Here is a 26,205-nt window from a genome sequence, read left to right on the forward strand (position 1 = left end):
GCCTGTGTTCTTAACGTGCTACTAGATGATGTAATGTCATGGACATCACCCAGGGCAGGGCCAGACCCCAGGTGTTGGATACATTTCAGTGGCCCTTTGCCCTTTCCCTTCAATGTTCCTTTTCAGATTTGCCAGCTTTTATCTTGAAGGGCTGAGGCAGGAATTAACTTCAATCCATGAAAACCTGTATTAAATCGTTGTAAGAAGAAAACTGGTCCAAGAATCTTCATGGCAATTCTGTTAGAATCCAGACACAGCTGTTTACACCTATCTAAGAAGTATGACAGGCCATGACAGGAAGAAAATTTGGAGATTATGTAGTTCATTCGCACATTCATCAGTTAGGGAAACAAAGACCCGGAGAGAACCAAGAGCCCACCCTGCTCCGTACAGCTTGTTTGGCATTGAAGAGCATCATAGCAACAGAGGGTTTTGAGGGATCTCTTTGATTAATTGGAGTATAGTTGATTAACAATGTTATGTTAGTTTCAGGTGTACAGCAAAGTGATTCAGTTATACATATACATGTATCTATTCTGTAACAATGTGCACATGTCAATCCCAAACTCCCTAACTAACCCTTCCCCCTCACCCTTCCCCTCTGGTAACTTTAAATTCATTCTCTAAGTCTGTGAGTCTGTTTCTATTTTGTAAATAAGTTCATTTGCGTCATTTTTTTAGATTCCTCACGTAAGCGATATTACACAATATATGTCTTTCTCTGTCTGACTTACTTCACTCAGTATGACAATCTCTAGGTCCATCCATGTTGCTGCAAATGGCATTATTTCATTCTTTTTAATGGCTAATAGTCCATTGTATATATGTACCACATCTTCTTTATCCATTCCTCTGTCGATGGACATTTAGCAACAGAGGGTTTTGGAGGGTCATAACACAGTCCCTGTAGAGAGGACATAGAAGACAAGGGGGTAGTTGGGGGATGAACCCTCTCTGGGATTTTACAAGATAAACTAATGGACATGTGACCAAACTCCTGAGAATGCCCAGAAGTAGGCTCTGTGAGAGACAGACTGAGCCTATAAATCATCAACTCAGCCCTCATTTGTGAAGGACAGCTTCCTTCAGCAGGTTAACCAAGGTGATAGATGTTTGGGTTCCAGATGGTCTGCTGACCACTACCTTTCTGTCCTATGCCACAGCTCCACATCAGAGCCCCATCTATGACCTACTGTTCATGGCCTCAGAGCCATCCAAGATAAGAACACCACGTGAATAATCAGGCATAAAAATTATTCTCACTTAGCACCAACTTGTTCCAATAGAACTGAAGTTTGTAAGTGAAGTCAAAACCACAAAGGTCTGTTGAGGCCTGGAGACCTATAATACGTGTAACACACATACCTTTTATTTGAAATGAATATGAAAGACTGGGAGATACAGGTGTGTCTGGGGATGGCCATAGGGTGGAGGGGCCAAACAGAGGTCAGTCACAAAAAAATCCTTTAACTTTTATAACAAGCAGAGCATTACAATGAATAGCCCAGCCAAGGGCTTCAGACGATAAGAGTTTTGTACATGAGTTTTATAAAAGCATGATCACTAAAAAAAAAAGAGTTAATGAGATAATAATGTCCACATAAATTGAAAAAAACAAGAGACAGACCAGAGTAACTGAATCCACCGCTCATGATTCCTGGCTCCATCTTCATCAGTCTAGTCTTTTGCTAATGAATCTGTGATGTTTTTTACTCTATGGCTCCTAGTTATTCATGTTAGACCTGTCCTTTCTACCTTGAACAAGTAGAATAGCAGCCATAATGTTAGAGCAAAGCAGCTTATGAGTAATATATACTGCCTTCTCCTGGTACTATCAGAGGATGCAAAGAATCCCAGAGATAAATGACTCATTCAAGATCACACAGCTAATGGCAGATCTAAACTGGAATCCACGATGGAAGTATTTCCCCTCTTCCTGTCTTACCTATTTACCCAAGTTATTACTGTAGTTTCCTGAATGTATGTACTTACCTTCCCCCCCACCCCCTAATCTCGCTCTCGCTTTCACTCTCTCTCTGACATTCGGATGGCTATAATTCCCCTGGACAGGTTCCCAATTGACAGCTTAAGCTGGTCAGCCCCAGTAATTCATGTATCTACAATACTGCAAATGCACAAACCAGACACGTGGTAAAGGGCCCCAGATTTTAATTATCTTATTTCACAGCTGCAGTCAATTCCTGCTACAGCTTAATAACCAGGTTGCACGAGCCATGAACACTTTTTGTTGTTAATTTTGCTCAGGAAAATTGAGTTTTTACTATCGTTTTGGCAGAAATGCTTATCATAACAATTATGATAAAGTGATGAGGATTGGAAACATCTGTAGGAATGAACTTGAAGACAGAAGGATGTCAGTTAGTCTGGTTGTGCAGGGAAATGTGCTGTGGGAAATCTGGATTATGGCTCTGTCTCCTGCTGAGAACAATGGGATGAATAAGGGGACCCAGGTTTCTCCCCACATGCCAAGGAATACTGTAAGACCTCAATGGCACAAACAGACTCTATTATAGTCAGTACCCACTCTCTGCTACGGCTTTGGGAGATTTGTAATAAAGAGGCGAATGATCGTGCTGGGCTCAGAGAATAGAAGAAAGAACCTTAGGAAACACCATTGTACAGATGAGAAAGCTGAGACCAGGGGAAGGGGGAATGACTTCCCCAAGGTCATACAACTAATGAATGACATCTGAGCCTTCTAGCCATGTACCAGAGCTCTCTCTCTTTCTCTGCCTAAAATAAATTCAATCAGAGCTTATGTAAGGGAATGAACAGGATAGCCTAGGATCCCTGGGAAGCGATCTCAGATGGTCACTCTCATAGGCCAGACCCAGGATATATGTGCAAAGCCAAACAAATGTCTCACCATCTGTGATACTGTTTGGGAATCAGGGAATAGTCTGTATCAGAGATTCAGGTCATTGGGGTCACAGAGGAAGAGGGGTGACAAAGGAATCCAGGATGACCCCAACCTGGAGCAACGAGAAGGTGGAAGATAAATGCAAACAAATTCCACGGTTGCCACTGAAGAGGTTCATGAGAAGGGAACCTGCATTTCTCCTCCTGGGATGCATCTGAAGTCTCTCACTAGAAGCTATTTAGTGCTACACAATCATGTTTAAGACTGAACTACCAGATTTCCTCTATTCTTAGGCACTGTTAGTTGGTAAGATGCATCATCAATTTAATAAGAGCTTTTGGGGAGGAAAAGAAGCACTACAACAAATGTACACATCCATCATGAGACACAGCCCTATTTCAGAAACGTGAAAATGAGATTCACCAATAGAATCAACAGTATACAGTATATAGAAATCACATGTCTTCGTATGGAGTAGATTACCAGGAGATGAGTTGAGGAGAGAAAGCAAGACTGACTCCAGGAAGATTGTGGAAATTGTACAGATAAAAGAAGAACAAAAGGAGACACTTGTTGGAACTTATTTGGTAGCAGTGGAAGCGGAAAGAAAAGGAATAAATGGGTGTATTCGTGTTCTATCGCTGTGTAGCAAATGACCACACACTTAACAGCTTAACACAGCACATGCTTACTACCTCACAGTCCTGTAAGTCAGAAGTCTGGACAGAACTCAGCTCGGTTTTCTGCTCAGACTATCACAAGGATGAAATGAAGGTGTCAGCTGGGGCTGGGGTCTCATCTGAGGCTTACAGTCCTTTTCCAGGCTTACTTGGTTGTTTATAGAATTCATTTCCTTGCAGCTGTAGAATTCATGGAGATTGTGTCTTCAAGGCCAGCAGGAGACTTCCATTTCCAAACTATTATGATGGAGTGTTATATAAGCTAACATAATCACGGTAATGACTATAGCATCAAAATCACAATTCCTACCCACACTGAAAGAAAAAGGATCACATAGGGCTCATGCACTAAGAGCAGGAACCTTAGGGGCCATCTCATAACTCTGCTGACCCCAATGGGAAGGCTTTAAGGAATAAAGAAGCAACAGAAGTTTGCTGGTTGAATGTGGGGGAGTACAACACTGGCCCTGAGAATTAGCATACCTTACGGACATATAGGGCTACTAATATTTTAAAGCCATTTCATACATATAAGCTCTTTTGTTCCTTGAAGTAATCTTTTGAAACAGGTAGAACAGATATCATTACTTCCATTTCACAGATGGAAAAATGGAGGTCCAGGCAAGTTCACACGGTGCATCATGAGGTCATGAGGTCACATGATGCATCACTGGCTCAGCTACAGCCAGGATTGTAACACCAGTTTCCTGCCTAAGAGTGCAAAATCATTTTTCCTACCCACCATCTTTAATCATTGCTGCTGGTTTTGCTGAGAAGTAATTCCAGTCATGAAACCTCTCTTTTCTTTTGGGCAACCCTAGTCCAAGCATGTCTGGACCACAGAGATCTTACCCTTTGGAGTTCATGAGAGGGACCTGGGCCCTACCAAAGTGGTTTAGCTCTAGGTTTCCCTGTTACTCTCATGCTAGTCATGCTGAAAAGCACAACTCCCTTTCTGCATTAGGAGTTTCTGGCTTGATGACACATAGCAAAATCTTATCTCCAAACACCAGCTTTAGACAGCAAGTGCAAAGAGCATGACTTGACTTGAAAGATGTTATGACAACAATGATGAGGCCACAACCCTAACAAACTCTTGATAGAGTTACTGTTATCATTTCCAATAGCGAGAGCCTCATTTGGGGACTTAGTGGATGATCTATGGACCACTAACTTCCCTAAGCTTTCTAGGATGCACAGAGTGGTCTAGCTGGAAGGAATCAATTGACTGAAAAAAAGAAAAAATAATCACTCGTGCTTGGCCTCTGGACATTTTCACACACACACACACACATGCACACACGCACACACGTACACACATAGGCACACAAGCATGAATGCATGCATGGGTCCCTGTCAAGGTCCCTGCATAGTGGCTGGCATGCTGAGTAAAGAGTTACTAGAAGAAGCTTGCCCTGTGTACCTTGTGCAACTGTCTGAGCTCCAAACTGCAACCACTTTATCAGCTCATTAAGTGTATATCACTTAAAGGAGCCTGTCATGAAAGGGATTCAAACTAGATTAACAGCAAAATCTGGGTGGTGATCAAAACACATCATTAAAGATATGAAGGACAAAAGGAAGAAGATAAAAGGATTCACCTTTTCTCCTCTTTGGCTTCCTGATGCTCTGAACTGAGAAATGGGAGGAAGATACTTTATTTTCCTGGGTCTAAGTTTGCCCACCTTTAAAACAGAAGGGTATAATGGGGGGAGGAATAAGATGGAATAGCAAGATGAGTTTTGGAATAAGACTGATTTATTCTACTGTGTATTAATACTGAGACTTCAAGAAAATTATTTCATCTCTTAGAAACTGTTTCCTCAACTATGTTTTTTAAAATGCTTTAATCATGATATATGAGAATTAGTTATGTTAATATACATAAAACAACTATTACAGTATGTGACATATGGCATAGATGTTAGTTTCTCCTTTCCGCCCTCTTGGTCCTTTTCTGGTAGCAGATGTCCTTTCTCTCTCTCTCTCCTACCCTTTGTCTTTCTTTCTTTCTTTTTTTTTAGATTCTATAATCATCCATCTTTCTTTTAACAGTTAAGTCACTTGAAGTATCAAAGCACTATGAAAAACTCTGCCTTAGCATTTCTGACAGCCTGGATGTGGCACCCTTACATTCTCTCACTTTCCACCCCCTCTCTTAGAATTATCTAAGAAAAAAACATAAATGCATATGTACTTATTTGCCAGCATCAAGATCATTTGTTCCTCATGGGAAGTTCTTTTCACTTTCTGGTGAAGCCCTCAGACATCCCCTCCCACCGGTGCCGTGCATCACACAGGAGTAAACAGCACACTCTCATGCAGAATCAAGTCAACGGCTTCCACAAGGATGAGCATTTAGCAAATTAAATACATACATCTAACCTGGCTGTTGAGAATGATCGTGAATGTTCTGAGGTGTGTTGTCGAAGCGGAGTCAAATCCTTCTTCCCAGACTGAGGGACAAGAATGGAAAAGAAAAAGTATATGGGTGGTCAAGGGTGCTGAAAACGGACTAGATTAAATAAAACACAGAATTAGCATGCTTTTGAGCTATTTATTGCTGGCTGTTCAGAAGCATTGTGATGGCAGAAGTTCTAGGGATGCTATCAGAGGTATCAGAGAGACCTTTTGAGGGGTCTTGGTAGCCATTATTCCCAGCACACTCTCCCCATTCTCAAACTCCTCATGACACTATGATTACATAGGGACATTATTATAATGGTACTTCTTCTTTTATTTTCTCTTCAGTTTAAAGATCCACACACAATTCACTCATCTATGACAACTACCACAAGTAAAAATGCTGCTTAGTAGAGCTGGACATCCAGGAATTTGTAAACCATATTCCTCAGGCTCAAAATGTGTTAATTGTCAACTTTCTTATAAAGCCTTCATAAAAGAGATATATTCTTTGGGCTTAAAGAGTAACATGTATAAATTAGTAGTAATCATTACCATTTGTTTAGCAGATCATTTCCCAGTGCCAATTAGCCGAGAACAGGACCTGCATGTTTGAGACAAAGCATATTCTATATAAAATGGTCAGCAAGAGGATGGCTATCTGCAAAGAACAGGCCAAGAGCAACCACTTTTAAGGGGAGCGGGTGCTGAAAACCCAGTACCCAGCTCTATAAAAGAGAAGGGGGGGCACTATACAGGCTCAAAGGGGGAAGTCCTAGTGCCCCAAAACTGATCCCTTTGTTCATGATTTGTCCTAGGGCTCCCTGCCCTGCTACTGTCCAAGGTCCTGAAGTCTTTTTTTATTGTTTTTATCCCGACCCCCCCTTTCTTTTTCTCCCTTTATTCTACCTGTTGCCTGTAACTATTAACATTTAATGGCCTCTCACAAAGTGAATGATGTTGTATACTGCACTGTTAACTCACTCACCAATGAAAAAATGCACTGAATCCAAAAGCATCCAGTCTGCGTGCTCTGTACACTCACATATCATTGTCAGGGCCTGAATTCAGCAATTTAGCATTTCCTTCATCCTTTTATCCACTCTTCCATTCATCCATCTAATATTTATTAAGCTCCCAGTATTAAGCAAAATGTATGCAAAGGAGCGGATTGGCCTTACCTCTGGCTCTATAAAAGAGTCATAGAACAGTAGAAAAACCATTTCAGGACTTTCTTCCATACACAGTTGAGAGGGATGTGGAAGGGAACCAAGAACCCAAATGACACTGGGATAATTCTAAATCACTTCAATGAACTTTAAAGGCCATGTTTAAAAGATTTAAAATTTAACTATGTTAAAAACAAACACATCTGCCTGGTGGGAAAAAACACAATATACAAAGTTAAAAGACAAATGACAAACTGGGAAATGTAATTGAAGCACATATAAAAGATACGTAAACAATACAATAGAAAAGAGGATAAAGTTTTTACAAGAGGCATTTTCTACAAAAGAAAATATAATAACTCTTAAGCATGCTCAATGAAAAATTATGTTTAAGTTACACTGAGATACCATTTGCACCTATCAGATTGATAAAAATCTAGATTTTTTTTGGTATTAGGATGGAAAAGCTATAGGGAAGCAAGTACTCTCCTAAGATGTTAAAGGAGCATAAGTTACAACCTCTACAGAGGATAATTTGACAATATCTATCAACTTTACAAATGTACAAAACCTTTGACCCTGAAACCCAGTTCTAGGTATTTATCTTACAGAAGGTCTCACACACACATGTGAGATGATATATGCATAGGATTATTCACTGCAGCATTTTTACTGGTGGAAAAAGATTGGAAATAAAATGAATATCTATCAATGGCGATTTAATAAATTATAATACATGCAAAATAGGATGTTATACTGGTATAAAAATAAAGAAAGCTCTCTATACACTGATACATAATAATCTCTAAAATATCTTTTAAGTGAAATAACATTGTAAGTAACAGTCCAGAAAGAATATAACAAAGGGTAAGAGAGATTATTTATATGTATTTGCTTATAAACACAGACTATATTTCTGCAAGGATAAGAAGCTGACAACACTGGTTGTCCCTGCGGAGGAATATCGGAGGACTAAAAGTTAAAAATGTGGGGAAAATTTCCCCCTTGTGAACTTTAAAGCTTTTTGATATTTGAGCCATGTAAATGTATTGCCTATTAAAAAAAATAAAGATAATTTTTAAAACTCAAAGCTATCTTAGGAAGAAGGTGATTGTCATTCCTTTGACTTCAGTATTATATTTCCCTATTCAACTCTTCTTGCTTTTAGCGTTTGCACTACCCATGTATTACTTTAATGATAAGCTTTTCTACTAAGTGCTATACCATATTACTTAAATGTATATAATATCAATAAATGGTGTTGTGAAATTTGGTGCTTTTATGTTTCCATTTTTTTCACATGAGTATATCTTGTCTTCTGAGATTTTTTTTTTCAGCTTTCTCCCTGAGTAGCATATGTAAAAGGAAAGAAATGTCGTAACAATCATTTAGTACCTTCCTTGTGCCCAAGGCTATTATGATGTCTAATTTAATCTCATAACAATCCTAGAGCTGCACAGTATTCCACTCCTTATTATACAGATGATAAATTAGGGGACCAGAGAGCATAAATGGTTTTCCAATGGTAACTCAGCTAGCAAGTGGCAGAACCAAGACCTGAGTGTATTTTTCTCAGTTTACTCAGCACTGCCTCCTCATGCAATAGAAAAGTAATAGTTCTGTAGTTTGGATCTTGGATTATTTTCTTAATCTATCAAAACTTCAGCCTTTACATTTGTGAAACCAGTTTTTGTGCCTATTTTGCAGGGCTGATTTAAGAATTAACATAAATGCATGTAACACTGCACCTGGCTGATAATAAATGTTCTACAAGTGTTGGTTTCCCCTATTTTTGTAAGCTAGTTCCTAGAAGATAGCTCAAAAGTACAAGTAACTTTTTTTTCTGAATCAAAACAATTGGAATAATAGTTCTACAGTAAGGGAAGCATCCTAGAGGAGGCATATCAAACTAATCTCAAGGTGAGCTACAGCAGAGTCTCCTGAGGTAGAAAGGGCAACTTTGTTATGCTCCTAGATGTCCTGTTCCCCTCATGGTTTATGAGCTGAAAGGATCCCTTAAAGGGATCTGTCAAGACTGACTTTATAGCTTTTCATCCAGGTTGGGCACAAGCCAGTTTATTAAGCCAAAGGTGGAGGTTCATTGTGCCAGCTAAAACTGTGCTGCTTCCATCCAGAAATGGGCAGAAGTCAAGTAATGTTTGAAATATAAATCCACTCCAGCCCTGCTTCAACAAAGATGGTAAATGGGTGACAAACGGCACCTACAGAACACCTGTAATTTCACATAATTGGCCAAAGGACTTCATTATTTCATGATGCAAATGCAAGTTCATTAATGGGCAGTAAAAAGGGGTGGAGGGTGGGGAGAATGCATAACAGAAGACAGCTTAATGCTTTCAAGGGAGATTGGCACATCAGAGCTCTGCTGTAATATGCAGTTGGCTAACTGCACTGAGGTATTGAACAAATGATAGATGGGGATAGTTAACAGGCACCATGACAGCAATAATGAAGATACTCCTTGCCAGCAGAAGACCTCTGTTCCCGCTTCCTATTTAAATTACTTCTCATACAGCTGAATACTGCTTGTCAAGAGTACCTGTTTCCTATTCCCTCATGGCTCAGGAGGAGATGCTCTCACTCTAAAGGACTGTCTGGCCCTCTACCACCGATCTCCCCATGCCCCCCTTCTCCTCTATTAACGTGATTTACCTAGGAAAGTGCAAAGCTAGGAAATTGAGCTACAAGGAAAATTGAACTTAAGAGCAGCACTGCAATTTCTACCCGGTTTGATGCTTTTCATTGCTTCTAAGTGGCTAGCCGTTTTCACTGTTTTCAGGGCACTGCAATGTCGGGACAGACAGCCTTTTTACTTAATTGACTGTCATTATGGTGCTGTGTTTATGCTTCAGGAAGGTCAAGTGAGATGTATAAGGCCTGTTTAAAGTTTCCCAGAGACAAAGACCAAGAGAAATAGGAGAAAAGGGCAGTGGCATGGTCCTGGGATGGAGGGGGTGGCAGGCAGTTGTGCTAGAATTTCTGGACTTCCAAGATTCATTAGTAGGGAGGTGAATGGCTTTCCTAATAACCTGGAAGCCAAGCCAAGAAAACTTTAAACATACCATGACATTGGAATTGGTTTAAACATCAGTTTGAATCCACATCTGGTAGGTTGAGTGTATTTGTTAATCTCACTACCATTTTAATGTTGCCATCATTCCCAAATATGCAAGAAGAGTCCCATGATTTGACCTAGATAGCAAAAAAAAAAAAAGAAAAGAAAAGAAAAAGAAAAAAAGTAATTTTCATATAGCCATAACACATTATACTGAATAAAGAATCCTTATTTTATAAAAAGAAAGCTGGAAGTGGCAGTTAAAGGTACATTTTAGACCTTTTCAAGCATAAGTAACTGAAAAAAAGGCTCAAAATGAGAGGGAAGAAATGACCAAATGGATTAATAACGACACAGCCTTCCATTTGGGAAACACAAAGTTCAATGTTGACTTAAATCTAAGTGAAATAGGGTTTAGGAGGTCAATGTTCATATTTCAGGAGATGTATTTGATAATACAGAAAAGAATACTAAAAATCAGAGACAAAGAGAAGGAATCCTAAATTTTCTGTTCTCTACTCCCCCAACCTGGTCAAAGTATAAACACATCCACAAAATTCATGCTGTTCATGGAGGGTCTGCAATGGGTCAAGGGTTTGAATCACTCTTTGGAAACTCCAAGAAAACTTTGGGAGCTGGGTATTAGCACCCTACTTGGCCCTGAAGCATCCTTGGGTTTATAGAAAGGCAAGGTGACTTACCTAAAGTCCCCCAACAAGTGGATGCTTAGGCTTGCAATTGAGTCCAGGTCTATCTGCAAAATTTCTCCATACCGCATCATACTGCCACACACAAAGCAGTGCCAACGTCTCAGAAGGCCCAGATGTCTCTCTCCAAGGTGGCTGATTATTCCACTACTTAACCTCAGGACCCTTGACAGAAGAGTTTACTCATACTCCAGGTGGAACACTCAGAGTGAGCTTTCCCTCCCTCTCATGGCCATCACTCATGTGATCTGGGGTTTCTCTTCCAAGACCCCATTCCCTCCAGCCCATCTCTCTCTGTCTTCTTCACTATGCCCCTTCCTGCTCAATACACTTAATAAAAGTTCACGGGCATTTTCTCAGAGTGTGAAAACCCCAGTGTAAATTAGGTTTGCAAAGGTCAATTACCCCAGTTACTGGAATACAGACCAGGATGGGGTGGTGGTTTTCGAGCTCACACAGAATAATGTTTGTCTAATTAGCAGGTTCAGCTGACTACTTAGCTTTGTGGTTCACCTTCTGTTCATGAACCCTTCACTTGACCAAAGCAGTGCCAACCCCCACGGGCAGACCCCCAATGATGCAAGGGCAGGGGAAAACCTATAAGCCAGCACCTTTTCTCGTGAAGGGCTTACTATCTGAAATTATTCTCTCAGGTCCCAGGTCTTTCCTTCAGGCCCTTGTGAAAATCGCTCTCTTCAGAGCTATTTCAGAGCTTTACTTCTCCTGGTCCTCTTTGCTCTTTTTTTTCCTGCTTTGGACAAATAAGAGGTGGTGTAGAGAAAAGGTTAAGAGTACTTATTTTGTATATGTATTGGCCAAGCAACCTGGGATAGGTTATTTAAACCTGTCTAAGACTGTTTAAAATAAAGAAAATAATACAGTATCACCTCGGGAGGTTATTGTGAGTATAAAATGACATAAATGTAAAACGCATAGTACTTGATATACAGAAAGCACTTAATAAGGGGCATCTGGCACATTTCTATGATATTAACCTTATCCAAAGAGGTTCTTCTACTTCTCCCTTCTTGCTCTTCTCTCTTGCTTCTCTAAAGCCTCCCAGTTTCTTTATAACTTCATGTCTGTTACCCCGCCTACCTCCACCCCAGCAGCCCTCTCCTCCAGGATTCCTAATCTCTCCTGCTCCCACCCCACCTCTCCACTGTACTTATCTCCAGGACTATTGTCTTCTCTCAATACCCACATTAGCATAAATGTTATCTCTAAAATCCAATTAATTTCAATTATTGTGGCCCCAGACAGACTGCTGGTGCTCTCAATTCATGGACGATTTTGAGGAAGTAGGGGTTGCCTCTCACTCTTGAATTTTACAGGGCTGTAAGGACCAAGAAAAACAGATAGATGGCCAGATACAGACGACCTTAAACCCCATGTACCCAATCATCCCAACTTTCTCAAGAGGTAGGCTCATTCTAGAGTGAAGACTTTCACATCATTGCCTGGCTTTAACTGGTCTCTGTTTAGACATGGTTATAGGTTGCAAACAACGTGGGCAAAAAAGCAGGCAGCAAATGAGCAGTAAGAGAGATGCTAGGTGATGGTCTAGAAGCACGCACGGGCTAAAGAAGGAATAGTCAAGAAATGACTAAACACATGCCTTTACGATCCTAAAGTGGCAATGTTAGTCAACATATTCACTATCATATCACTGACTCCTGATTAGCCCTGCCTGCTCTGTTTCATGAACTCATTCGACATCTGTCCACTCGAGGGAGGTTCACTCTGTACCTACTATGTGACACACAGGGCTACAGCTGGGAAGAGCGCAAACCCGGTCCCACTCAAGGTTTTATTTGGTGGAGGAGGTGGACAGTATACAAGACGTTTTGGCTGATTGTTGTTCTGAATCATCGATACCTCTGCTCCTTCTCATCCACGTTGATAATTGAGAAGATATGGCAGGATACAAACTTTTTGCTTTCATTGATAATTTGCCATCTCAAGACGGCGTGTAGCCCTTGAGGCTGAGAAGGGCTTTGGCCATCTTGAGCAGCGCTAACTCAGGTTTTGCTTAAGGTTGGTCCTTTCTATATATATATAGTAAGTGTTAGAACTCAATCATGGGCCTTTGCACCTAGATGTCATTGTCATGCTCGTGACCTGCCATTAGGCATGATAGCCCTGATACCCCCAAGCAGCCGTCTTCGTTAGAGTCCAGCTTTCAAATTGGGTCATATTTCCTTGTTCCTTTGTGTTCCCAATTTTCTTTCCTGATCCATCTTCTCTTGTAGTTTTTCAAGAAGCATACTAGCAAGAGCGCCAACGAATACTTGAAAGTGCCAAATCTCATGCTGGAAACATTACATACATTGAAGCCTTAAATTAGACATTCTTATCCTCATTTTACAGAAAGGGAGGGTCAGAGGGCTTGTAACATTTCTTTTGGTCACTTAGTTTGTAGGTGACAAAGCTTGAACCAGAGTCTCCACTTCTCACATGGATATGTCAGTGAGAAAGAAATTTTCCTCTACCCTTCTAGGTTCTTCTGGCCTGTCTAAGAATTAAATTGATATGAGACAGGTAACAGGAGAAAATCAAATAAAGGTTTAATAACATGTATACATAGGAGAGATCCAGGAAAACTCAACAATTCCCCAGAATGGCCAAAACACTCACCTTAAATGCCATCTTCAGCAAAAGACAAAAGAAGATGTTGAGGTTAGTGGTTTGAGACTCTGAAGGGAAGGAAGGCAATTTACATAGAGAAGGAAAAGCAGATTTTTGGTAAACAAATGTTTGCTGGGCCCCACAGAGACAATGGGACCCAGAATGGACTCTGATCTCTAGGCACTGACAAGTTTCCCCCACAAGCCTAGCCCATATGCTTTTTCTCTTTTACTTGAGGTATAGCTGATTTACAGTACCATAGTAGTTTCAAGCATAAAACATAGTGATTCCATATTTTTATAGATTGTACTCCATTTAAAGTTATTACAAAATACCGGCTATATTTCTCTGTGCTGTACAATATATCCTTGTCTAGCCCATATTCTTTGCAGACAACTCTGGTGATAGCTCTGTTCTGGGAACAGGACTTCTATCCAAATTCTTTCGGCAGCTAAAGGGGAAGGTCAAAGTTTTTTTCCTGAGTCTTTTGGGGCTTGAGTCTTTTTAGCTCGAAATAATCACATGCCAGAGAGGCATTTTGGGTTGGTAAAGTTTGTTCCCTTACAGAGACAAGCCCAGGCAGGTTGTACAGATGGGCACACAGGCTGCAAGGAGGCTTCAGCCCAGCATCCTGGCCACAGGCTGCCACTTACCAGCAGGGTTCAATTACCATCTCTAAGTCTGAGTTTCCAAATGTCTAAAATCAGTGGTGCGGACTCTGCTGTACAGGTGTTATAAGTTTATTGGAAGGCTAAAGCCTTCTGAAAGAGCCCAAAGGGGTTAAAACCTACGAAGTGTGACTGTGAAAGACTTAACTCCTAAAGCAAGCAAAGTGGAGATGGGGTCTCCATTTGTATCAAGTGGGCATGCAGACCCAGAGCTGGTGACTCAGGATACAGGCTGTGCAGTTGCTTCACTTTGAGATGTTTGCTGGGCTTCGTGGCCATGGCTTGGAAAAGACCCTGGACTCCTGGAGGCTGCAGCCCTGGGAGCTGGCTGGGGATGGGGGGACCAGGTCTGATGTGGGAAGCAACAGGAGGTACAAACGCTGCTGAGCCAGACACACTCGTGTCTCCTTCTCTCTGCAGGTGTTTAGTTGCTGAAAGAAGCTCATGTGCAGAGAGGCAGGCGGCCATCCTGCTCTCCTGCTCTCCTCCTTTTCCAGCTTTTAAATTATTTCCTCTTCCCTTTTTACAGTTATCCCCTGTTGTCCACACGCCTCCCCATTTCCTTTAGGGTTTCATTAAAGGCCAACCATCTGCCCCCAGTAAAATGTTTCTCTCTAAAAATTTAACCCTAAAGACAACAGTGTCAGGTTCAATTCACAAAAGCCTCCACTGTCGCCTGGGCATCTGGGCTGGAAACTTCAGCAGCACTTCTGAAATGCATGTGGCTGGGACCTAAGGTCATCGTGGATAATGAACAGGGTTAAGTCGCTGGACCCGGTGAGTCTTAGGCGTCTCTAGGTGTCCGGCAGTGTCCTGACTGGCACTCCAAGAACTGCTCCCCCCATTACAGACCCCAAGGAGTTTCCCAGGCTTCATGAGACACGCGTAAACTTACTAGCCCTTGGGCTGAGGCATCTCAAGGGTCTTCCAGAATTAAAGACACAGACACCAAGCCCCTCCTTTCCAGACTTTGGTGTATTCTGGTAAGAGAACAATTCCCTTCTTCCCATGTCCAGGCTTGTCTTAGCTCTCTCCCCCAACAGCCAGGTCATCAGCATATAGAGTAATTTTGATAGAACACCTGTAAAGCTTTCTCTCTAAAGAAGGATTTTAATACCCTCTGAGTGGCATTTAATATGATAACAGTACGTGAGTTTGACAGGAAGCTGTTTTCCAAGAGTGAAAGTCCTAACAGTCCCACAGATCAGACTGACAATGGCTTTCCTGCTCATTATTAAATTCTCTGTGATTAGAAAATGGGCTGGTGCTATTGATTTAAGCTCTTTGAGTTAAGCTAAGCTTTAGAGGCCTTTCACAAGGCACAAAAAAGGCATCTGATATTGTATTTTACCTTCCCAATTAAAGCACTTTTCAGACTACAAATAGCAGACAGCCAGGCATTAGGCTCGGACCCCAGGAAGCAAAGTGGGAAGGATTTGTGCAGAATAAAGCATAGAACTCGAGCTCCATCACTGCAGACTCGGGAAGGTGTGAGGTTGCACCTTCCCACGGGTACAGTGCTCCTTACTCCTGAGGGTGCCTGGGCCAAGGACACTTTGAATTCAATCTCAGAGCTCCTATAGACTGGGAGCCCCTCTGTCCTAGAACTCCCAGCATAATTTCAATTTCGAGGAGGTTGTCCTATGGCCCCCTCAATAATTGTCAAGCTGTGTGTGCAAATTTTGCATCAAGAAATTATCACCAAATCTCCAGAGGTTAATAATTCTGGGCTACTTTTTCGGGGTAATAAGTTGGGAGAGAATGGAAGCAATCGTGTTTCTATTACAATCTGAAAGCTGTAGAGAAAACAGGTATCCCAGAGGAAAATCTTGAGCAATTGCAGGGTATTAAGTGCTTCGTGTCTTTCAGAGAGAAAGGCACTTGAGGTTTTCAGGTTCACCTATGGTGCCTGTTGCCCAGACAATAAGGACTTTGAGTGACTGTGCTGGGGCCACTGAGCACCCCCTCCCTTGACTGCCAACTTCTCTAATCTCCACCAACCCCAGCAGAGCTTTTCTGAACCCAGTGGCTGCCTTGCCTGCTCAGAGGTCCTGGCACCCAGTGTCTTCTTTGGTTCTGTCCACAAGGGGGTCAGCACCTGCACCAGGAACCTTGTGATACGCATTCTGCCAGTATTTTTCTAACTTTTTCTTACCATGATTCCCAGTAAGAAATCTATTTTTACACCACAATCCAGCCCATGCCATGTATTCAAAACTGAAACAGAAGTTTCACCAAATGCTACTTACACACCCCAGGTGCATTTTTATGTCACAGCCTATATAATTGATGTCATGACTAACAGGTCTCCACCTGCAAAGTGGAAACTTCTCTGTGTTGTTGAGAATCATAATCATACCCATTTATTAATTTATTGAACAATCACCTAGAGAGCATAGGGTATTGCCCATTTCTGTGTTAGGAGTTGTGTGGGGGATAAAGAGGACCATGGCAGTTTCTCCTCTCAAGCAGCTCACCATCTATTTGGAGAGCCATAACTGGCATGCAGGAAAATATAAAGTGCAATGCCAAGGAGACTGGTGTTTAGATGGGGAATGGGTCCTGCTGTGGGTGTTGAGAGGAGGGAGAGGTAGAGAGGGGAGATGCACACAAGTAAGCGAGGCTGGGGAGAGCTTCTGGGAAGCTCCCCTTCTTGAGGGAGGGGCGGTAGCTCCTGCACCTCCCTGTCCCCTACAGGTACCTGCACATTATGGGCTTTGAATAACTCTACATTGAATGACTCTATTGTCAGATAACATTAGGATTGCTACTTGGTCAAATAGCTACTGTTTATTGAGCAACTACAGTGTATCTGGCACTGTGCTAGGAGTTTAACCTAGTTATCACATTTAATCCTCATGACTAGCTAGTATAGTAGTGGCTGTAATCCCCAACTTATATGTAAGGGAATCAATCCTCATGATGCTGAGCAAAGCTCAGTGGGGCTCCTGGGCACAGAGGCGCTTTTGTCCCCCAGTTCTTATAGGCAAGACTCCAGCCTCCATGACCTTCCCTGAGTTCCAAAGGGCAGATTCCAACTGTTGCTAATCAAGGGAGGAGCAGCCAGGAAACCACCTGAGGCCAGATTAAAGGGACCAGAGAAGTTCATCAAGATGAGGAGACTCTGCACACACCCTAATCCTGTCAGCAGCCCCACCATTGGAGACCCAGTATTGTGGCCAGTTTTTCAAACTTTGCAGAAGAAAGAAGAATGCAAGACTGTTACTGCCTTGATCCTTATCGCATACCCCTGAACATGAGCCCCCAACTATAAGACCCCTCCCTATTCCTCAGGGATGGGGGGCATGGTTCTTGAAGTGCTAGCCTGCTGTGTTCCCCTCTTTGCCTGGTAAAGAATTAATCCACCCTTTCTCTCTCCATCAAAACTCTGTCTCCGTATCTAATTTCGGCATGGGTGTACAGGGAGCCAGTGGTTGACCCAAGGCCACACAGCTTCCGTAAGTGGAGGGTCTTGAATAACCATGCATGCTCCTTCCACTCCTTCATGTGACAGGATGGATTTGGGTAGCTTTATAGGAAGCCAGTGAAGGCAGATTCTAGGAAGGGAAATGGTGTAAGCACGCTGCAGGGAATCTTTCAGGATTAAGAGAAGAAACCTACAAGATAGAAGTGGAAGTTTTGTTTTAAGAGAAAAACAGTAAAGACCCAGGTTTGAGGGTGATGAGAAGGAAAATATAGATGGAAAATAACTTTGGATTACTGAAAAATAACAATGATAAACTAACACCAATAACAACAGCAGTGTCATTTTTTTGAGTATTTACAATATGCTAGGCATCATTTCAGGTCTTACTAATTAGTCTTCTCATTTCATAGTTGAAAAAACTCAGACACAAAAAGGCTGAAAAACCTATCCAAGATCAAACAGAATAATGTTTTATAATCCTAGGCAGTTGTGAAATTGATGTTGCCACTACCAATATATTATCTTTGCTCCTCCACTTTCCCTAAATCCAGTCCTTTTCTGGTTGCTCAGTGGGAAGCAGGATCACAGGGTACCTGCAGTAGACTCTTTGGTGTTCTCCTCAGATCCCCTCATCGGGGCTGATTCATCCAGTCCCCAGCTGCTAAGGACATTAGTTACAGACAATTCATAGATGCATCCCTCACTGGGAGTTGTCTTCGGCCACAAGGAATTGCCTTCCTATGGTTACACCTCTCTTAAGAGACAAGCTGTGGCCAGTGATGAGCTGATATGGGAATCCAAAGTCTCAGCAACTTTGCCTCAACTGGGGCGATACTGAAAAGCCATTCTGGCTCAAAGCTCCACATACACTTAACTGAATCCTCAGTGGAAACTCCATTTGAGTTCTGTCCCTCCTCTTCGTCCTCCTCCTCCTCCCTCTCCTCTTCCTCTCCTCCTCCTCCCCCTCCTCCTCCTCCTTCCCCTCCCCCTCCTCCTTCCCCTCCTCCTCCTCCTTCCTCCTCCTCCTCCTCCTCCTCCTCCTCCTCCTCCTCCTCCTCCTCCTCCTCTTCTTCTTCTTCTTCTTCTTCTTCTTCTTCTTCTTCTTCTTCTTCTTCTCCTTCTTCTCCTTCTTCTTCTTCTTTTTCCTCTTCTTAACCAAATTTGCCTTCTTCCCCTTTTTTTTGGACAGGTGTTTCTCCCAAGACAACTCCCTAATAAATATAGGATGAAATTCTCCATATCATAGTCTATTTCCAGGGAACCTAATCTAAGCCAATTAGTACCAGGAACAATCCTAAAAAGCTGACTATAAAATGGGAGTTCGGAGGTGATTACTCACTGGCCAGCTGGCATATGGATTCCATCACTGGTGGTTGGTGCAGTATGGATAGTCTCTGATGTATTGCAGCAATGCAATTGGAAAACATCTGCCAAAGTTAAACATGTTAGAACACCAATGGAAGGTGATGCACTGGGGTAACACCTCTGGCACTGGAGAGGGAAGAAAGGAAATAGTAGGTAGAACAACCATGGAATCTGTGACTATTGCAGAGTGGCAGTGATTCACTCGCCAAAGACAGATGAATAGACTTGTGGTAATTAGTTGACAATTCAAGGCAAAATGTAAAAGCAGAATTTCCTTTGCAGCATTTAAGAAAATTTTAAACTCTCGCAGCAGAAGGCTGTCAGCACAAAGGAGCAAGTTCAGGACTTAATCATGTGGAAGTAGCAGAGCTCTAGAGAAGATTGAATTCTTAGCTTGCAGGTCTCCTGCACCAAGGTCAAAGTCATAGAGAAAAGGATTGGGACTCTGAGATTTGGAATGTGGTTATTTGGGTCAATGTAGTTGAGAATTCTGAACTTTCAACTACCCCTAAACCTGCAGAACCTGCAGAAATGTCCTTTGCCCCATAATAGAAAACAATAAGCACACTCTCCCTTGCCTGAGTGTCACACGAGGCCTCAAATGTCAGCCACTTTTTAAATCTTGCTGGTTCCCCTCAGGATCCCTGCCCCAATCCCCTTCTGTTAATCAGACCAATAGGGATCATGATCAAGTTATGGTCAAAATCATGGTCAAATCATGACACAGCCAACAAGGTTAGTTAAGGGAAGAAAGGAACTATACAACAAAGGAGTGCAGAATCTAGCTAATACATAAGAAGAAGGCATGTGTGTGTGTGTGTGTGTGTGTGTGTGTGTGTGTTTACTGGACTGGATCCTGAGGGTGATGTCTCAAGGGAGTTGAACAAAGTTGGATAAAGGAGAGTGTCTCAGCATGTAAATGTATTAAAATTCCCTCATGATACAGAATTCAACACCTTGGCAAGAATCCTACCAGAAGGTGCTAATAAACTGCCAGGTTGAATCTTGGAAGCTTGAAAAAAGCAATGGTCCACACTAAATAGACATACCAGAACTTCCCTGCCAGATGATGGAAGGGGGCTCAAAGGGCTTAAAAAGTGGGTGTGATAGAGCAGATATAGCCAGAAAACCTACCAGCTAACTATGTTCCATGGGAAGCTAAGAGGACAGTCTATTTACCAAAGTGACAAGGAATGCTGGTAGAAGGGCACAAGCATCATTAAGATGCCCAGTGGTATCCGTTTCCTTTCAGCTGGAGCTGACAAGGGGAGGTTCTGTTATAGAACTGGACTTCCTGATCACAATGGGAATGCTAGCATCCCCAAAACCAGATAGATTATGGTAGGTGACAGTAGACTACTGCCCACTTAACCAAAGAGCAGCCTTAATTGTAGCTACTGTGCCAGCTGTGGTACCTTTGTTAGAGCAGATTAACAGACATCAGCACATGGGTATGCCAACATTACTCTGGCAAATACAACCGTTTTCCTCCCTTTCTTAAGGAGGATCAGAAACAATGTTGATTCACAAATCATAGGGCTCTGTTAATTCACCTTCCTTCTACCAAAGAAACCTGAACCATCTGTACATTCCACAGATTATCAAATTAGTCCTCTGTCTTGGTGGCATCATGCTAAATTACACCAGGTAAGCAAGAAGGGGCAGATGTGTCAGAGACCTTGGTTAAGCATATATACTCCAGAGGGTGTAGATGAACTCTATAAAGTTTCAGGGTATTGCCCCAGAAGTGAAGTTTTAGCATCCAGTGATCTGGGGCATAGAATGACATTTCCCCAAATAAATGACTAATTATTGCATTTCACAACTCCCACCACTAAAAAAGAAGCTCAACGCTTGGTAGGCTTCTTTGGGTTCTGGAGGCAGCATATTCTACACTTGGAAAACTGTTCTGACCCATTTGCCAGGTAATACAAAAGGCTTCCAGCTTTAAGTGAGGCCTAGAAAGGGCTCTGCAGCAGGTCCAGGCAGTGGCACAGACAGTCCTGTCACTTGGCCATACAAGCTGGCAGACCTTGTGATATTAGAGGTTTCTATGTTTGGAAAAGACATCAAGTAAAGTTGATGGTAAGGGACTTCCCTGGTGGTGCAGTGGTTAAGAATCCACCTGCCAACTCAGGGGACATGGATTTGATCCCTGGTCTGGGAAGATCCCACATGCTGCAGAGCAACTAAGCCCATGCACCACAGCTACTGAGCCTGCGCTCTAGAGCCCATGAGCCACAACTATTGAGCCCTTGTGCCACAAATACTGAAGTCTGTGTGCCTAAAGGCTGTGCTTTGCAACAAGAGAAGCCACCTCAGTGAGAAGCCCATGCACTACAATGAAGACCCAATGCAGCCAATTAATTAATTAATTAGTTAATTAAAAGAAAACCAATTTGATGGCAAGCCCTAATAAGAATCACAATGTGACCCTCAGGGTTTTGGAGCAAGACCATGCTGTCTGTAACAGACATTCCATTTGAAAGGCAGGACCTGGTCTGCCATGAGACCCTAGTAAAGATGGACTACATGAGCATGAGCATCAAGTGCCCAGACCTGTCCATTATGAGCTGGATTCGGTCATACACACCAAGTCATAAAGTGAGACCAACCCAGCATCAAGCTTTGTAAGCTGGAAGAGGCACATCTGGGATTGGTCATGAGCAAGACATCTGGTCTGCTGGTAAACTACATGAGCAGGTAATCTCAATTCCCATGTCATCTACCATGGTTGCACTGTGCCTCTCTCCTATGGCTCACAACTATGATGGGGGTTAGGAGGTCAGGGGAGGGCTCCATTATACTAAGATAATGGAGAAGGGAAAAGTCTGAGGTTGGTATAAGGACGGGTCACCTTGGTATGTCAGTGTGAGCTGAAAATGAACTGCGCTTGCACTACAGCCCCATCAGGGGTGGGGCTATAAGACAGCAATGAGGGGAAATCTTCCCAATTGCCAGGGCTTTGGGCAGTGCATCTGGCCTTCCACTTTGCAGAGAGAGAAATGACCCAAAGTAAAAATATTAATAGACTTAGGGCATCTTTTATTTGACTGGCTAGTTAAATTGGAGTTCTGAAAAGAGAAAAATTAGAAGATTGGAAGCAAAGTCTTGGAAAGTTCATCTGGATAGACAAATGGGAACGGATATAACGTGTGAAGATAGAATAGCATATTAATATCACCAAAGAGCACCCAGAATGGAAGAGACAGTAAACAATCCAGTGAACTGAATGACCTGGTCATTTCACATCAGCCAGTATTAATTGTGGGCCCCCTAGGGCTGCTATGATGGGCAAATGAGTAGACTATCATGATATAAGAGATAGAAGTTGTTCATGGGAACAACAGGATGTGCTCCTACTCACCAAGGCTGATCTAGTTACTGCTACAACTAAATATCCAACCTGACAGCAACAGACATCAAGGCTGAGCTCCCCTACCTGGCACTATTTCTTGAGGAGATGAATTACGTGATGGCAAGCTGATCCTTTCACCCTGAAAGGAGTAATGATTCAATTTGACTAATATCAACACATATGTCCAATATAGGCTTGTTTTTTCTACCCATAGGACTTTGGCCAACCCAACTACCTAAAGAGTTCGAAAGGATTTCATCAGCTGACATAAAATCTCAACCAACATTGCTTTAGGCCAAGGGACCCACATTATGGCAAAAAAAAAAAAAAAAAAAATTGTAGCATTAGCAATGGGCATGCATTCTCAAGAGTCACCAGCCTTGCATAGTATGGAGTCACCTCTTAAAGAGACAACTGAGATTTCAACTTGAAGATGATACCATTGTCTGGATGCAGTATAGATCCCAAATTAATGACCATTGTTGGATACTGTGTCCCCTACAACTGGAATACATGAGTCAGGAAACTAAAGGGTGGAAGTGGGAGTGGGCCCACTCACCATCAATCCATATTCCACTTAGGTAATTTATACTCCCAATCCTACAACCTTAGGCTCTGTGGGTCTAGAGGTCCTGGTTCTCAGACGGGCAATACTTTGCCCTGGGGGTCTCAGTAGGAATCGATTGAACTTCAAGCTACAACTGCTAATGGTCACCTTGGGGTTCTCATACCAAAGACCAACAGGCATGAAAAGAAATCATTTGACAAAAGATGGGGCTGCTACTAGACACTGGGGACAGGAAAGAGTATCTCTGGTGCCAAACTGATCTACTGTGGCATCTCTTAGTGCGTGTATTGCCTTGTTTTAGCAGTATATTGACAGATACAGGTATCTGTGTCCTAAGAAGATCACAGTAACCAGGGTCTCAGACCCCTCAGGGGTAAGGGTCTGACTCACCCCACCAGACAAACCACTTAGACTAGCAAAAGTGCCAGCCAAAGGCCAAGGGTATCCAGAATGATGATGGAGTAGGGGGATGGTGAGTTATGATCTTGAAGTTATGGCTTCAAGATCAACTGTAGCAGAAGGAGGTATGATTTGTCCCACTAACCCTTTGCCTGTGAATTCCAAAAAAATGTGACCCATCTGAATCCTGAAGGACCTATTTCTAGTTGAGGTATAAGAAATAAGTAGATTTGAGTGGCACAAAAATTGGACAGAGGTGGATACTGTTGTTGTCTCCCTGGATCCCCATTTCTCCTAACTTCTATCTCTCTGCTGCTGGGAATATCACTGGTGACAGCTTAGAGCTGCGTTCCTCACAGGGAAACATCCTTGGCTGCAGGAATCTGGTTCATCCAAAGTTACTCTTCCTCCCAGGAGGTAGCCCATAGCCAGGACCGGCTGATGTGAGGACACAGCCACCACACTCTTGCCTCAGTTTGGGCAACTCTGAATTTTACCCCAGCTCCAGAGCTCTCTGTGGGATCAGCTGTAACCTCAGCTGCAACAGCACTGCTGATCTGTTAATTTCTTCCACTGCCTAATCCAGCCCTCTTCATTCTCTTACCAGTTTATCTCCTAAAAGCAATCTACAGAAGACTTCCATATGCAATTCTCTGTCCCAAGATCCATTTCCAGTTAACCTAAGTCAGTACATATCTCTTCCTGGGTTTGAGGTTAATGAACTTTCCTGTAGTGACATGAGAATGCCCTCATCCATCCCATACTTTTCCTCCAGAATGAGTGAGAGTTGACTTAGGGCTGGTCTCACGCAGATTTCTAAGGACTTAAAGGGAAGAAGTCTGTGTATAACCAGTCTATTCCAGCTTGGTAGAATCACAAGACTTACAGTCCGGCACACACTAAAAATGAGGCCAGTATTGTTGCCCTAGAGTGTGAGACACACATTCACCCGCCCACATGGAAGACTATAGACTTAGGTGGTGGAGGGCAAGCAAAGCAGGGCTTATGCGGAGAGAAAACAAAATGTTACCACCCACATGTCTGCCTCAAACAGTGGAGAGTAAAAGTTGGAGCCCCCTCTCTACAAATCCACCCACGAGCATCCTTAAAACTCCCTCATAATGAGAGCAAATAGCTTGTATCTGGGATTAACGTCTGAACAGGAAGATGTCCTAAATTACCTCAATGGCCTTGAAATTTACCAGATTCACATCTATTCAATTAACAATTTCTTCCTCTCTGCTCCCATGATGCTTAGTATATTTCTAAATGTTAGCACGCACCATACTGTACTTTAGTGATTGGGGGTAGGAATAGGGAACCATTCTCCTAACATACTGTGAGAACTTTCAGAACAAGAACCCAGACTATAGTGACCTTTGTGTTCCAAGGGCCTGGCTGAATGAATGTGGCTTCCATTTCTAGGTTCAAGGAGGTAGAATAGGTGACATATGAACTCAAGCTGTCTCCAAATGGCAAATAACAAGCCACTGGAAATGCTACTCATATATATGTTTGCAAAAAGTTTATTCTTTGATAAAAACGCTTAATAATTTTTAAAGGAACATTGTGATTTTTTTCTGTAGACTTATCTGTTTTCTAATTTCTTCACAATAAAATGCATTTATTTTGTAATGTTTAAATTTCTTAAAGAGAGAGAAAGAAACAGCAATCCCTGGAGATTCTGCCATTGTTCTAACAACAAACTGGTTTCACACTTGCTTTGAGAAGGTTACGAAGCTTCTTATGCGTGCTTTTGTTGAAATGAATCAACAGGTCTGTGCTAGGATTCTCCAGAGAACAGAACCAATAGGATATACATAAGAAGAGATTTATTATAGAAATTGGCTCACATGGTTATAGAGTCCAAGAAGTCCCATAGTCTACTGTCTACAAGCCGGAAAACCAGGAAAGCCGGTGGTGTAAATCAGTACAAGTCCAAGGGCCCAAAAAATGGGAACACTGACCTCCAAGGGCAGGAGAAGCCAGATGTCTCAGCTCAAGCAAAGAGAGTGAATCCCTCCTTCTTCCAGCTTTTTGTTCTATTCAGGCCCTTGACATATTAGATGAGGTCCACCTTCATTGGTGAGGGCCATCTTCTTTACTCAGTTTATTGATTCAAAAGCTAATTTCATTCAGAGACACTCTCAACAGACACACCCAGAAATGATGCTCTACCCAGTTATCTGGGCATCCCTTAGCCCAGTCAAGTTGACACATACAATTAACCATCACAAGTTCTAAAGTTCCTTCAGGTTGAAACTTATATACAACCTGTACTAGGAGAGAGTGTGGAGGCTCCTGGTGCCCAGAAGACCGGACCCAGCTTGTCTCTCTGTCTCCCCTTGGAAACCGCTGCTTCCTTCTCTCCTTTTGCTACAACAGTCCTGGTGGTCACCATGTCAGCAGTCCATGAATCAGGAAATCAAAGCAAGAATCAAAATTCCATGAATCAGAACACATATATCAGGGACTTCCTTGGTGGCATAGTGGTTAAGACTTCATGCTCCCAGTGCAGGGGTCCCAGGTTCAATCCCTGGTCAGGCAACTAGATCCCACACGCATGCCACAACAAAGGATTCAGCAAGCTGCAACTAAGGAGCCCGCCTACCACAACTAAGACCCAGCACAACCAACTAAATTAATTAATTAAATATTTTAAAAATCACGTATATCACATATATGGTGTGTTTTAAAAACTCTGTGAACATACACATCATTGATGAATCTGGTCATGGGGTGAATTTCACTTGGAATATGTCTCTAATTGAATTTCTTTTTACAACTTGTGTATGGACTTTAATTGCCCAAAAATGATAGTAATAAGAAAGATGTTTTCATTGGGGAAAAATGTACAGGGGTGAGGCAACCAGAAG

The sequence above is a fragment of the Hippopotamus amphibius genome, chromosome 2 (genome assembly GCF_030028045.1).
Source record: "Hippopotamus amphibius kiboko isolate mHipAmp2 chromosome 2, mHipAmp2.hap2, whole genome shotgun sequence".
NCBI lineage: Eukaryota > Metazoa > Chordata > Mammalia > Artiodactyla > Hippopotamidae > Hippopotamus > Hippopotamus amphibius.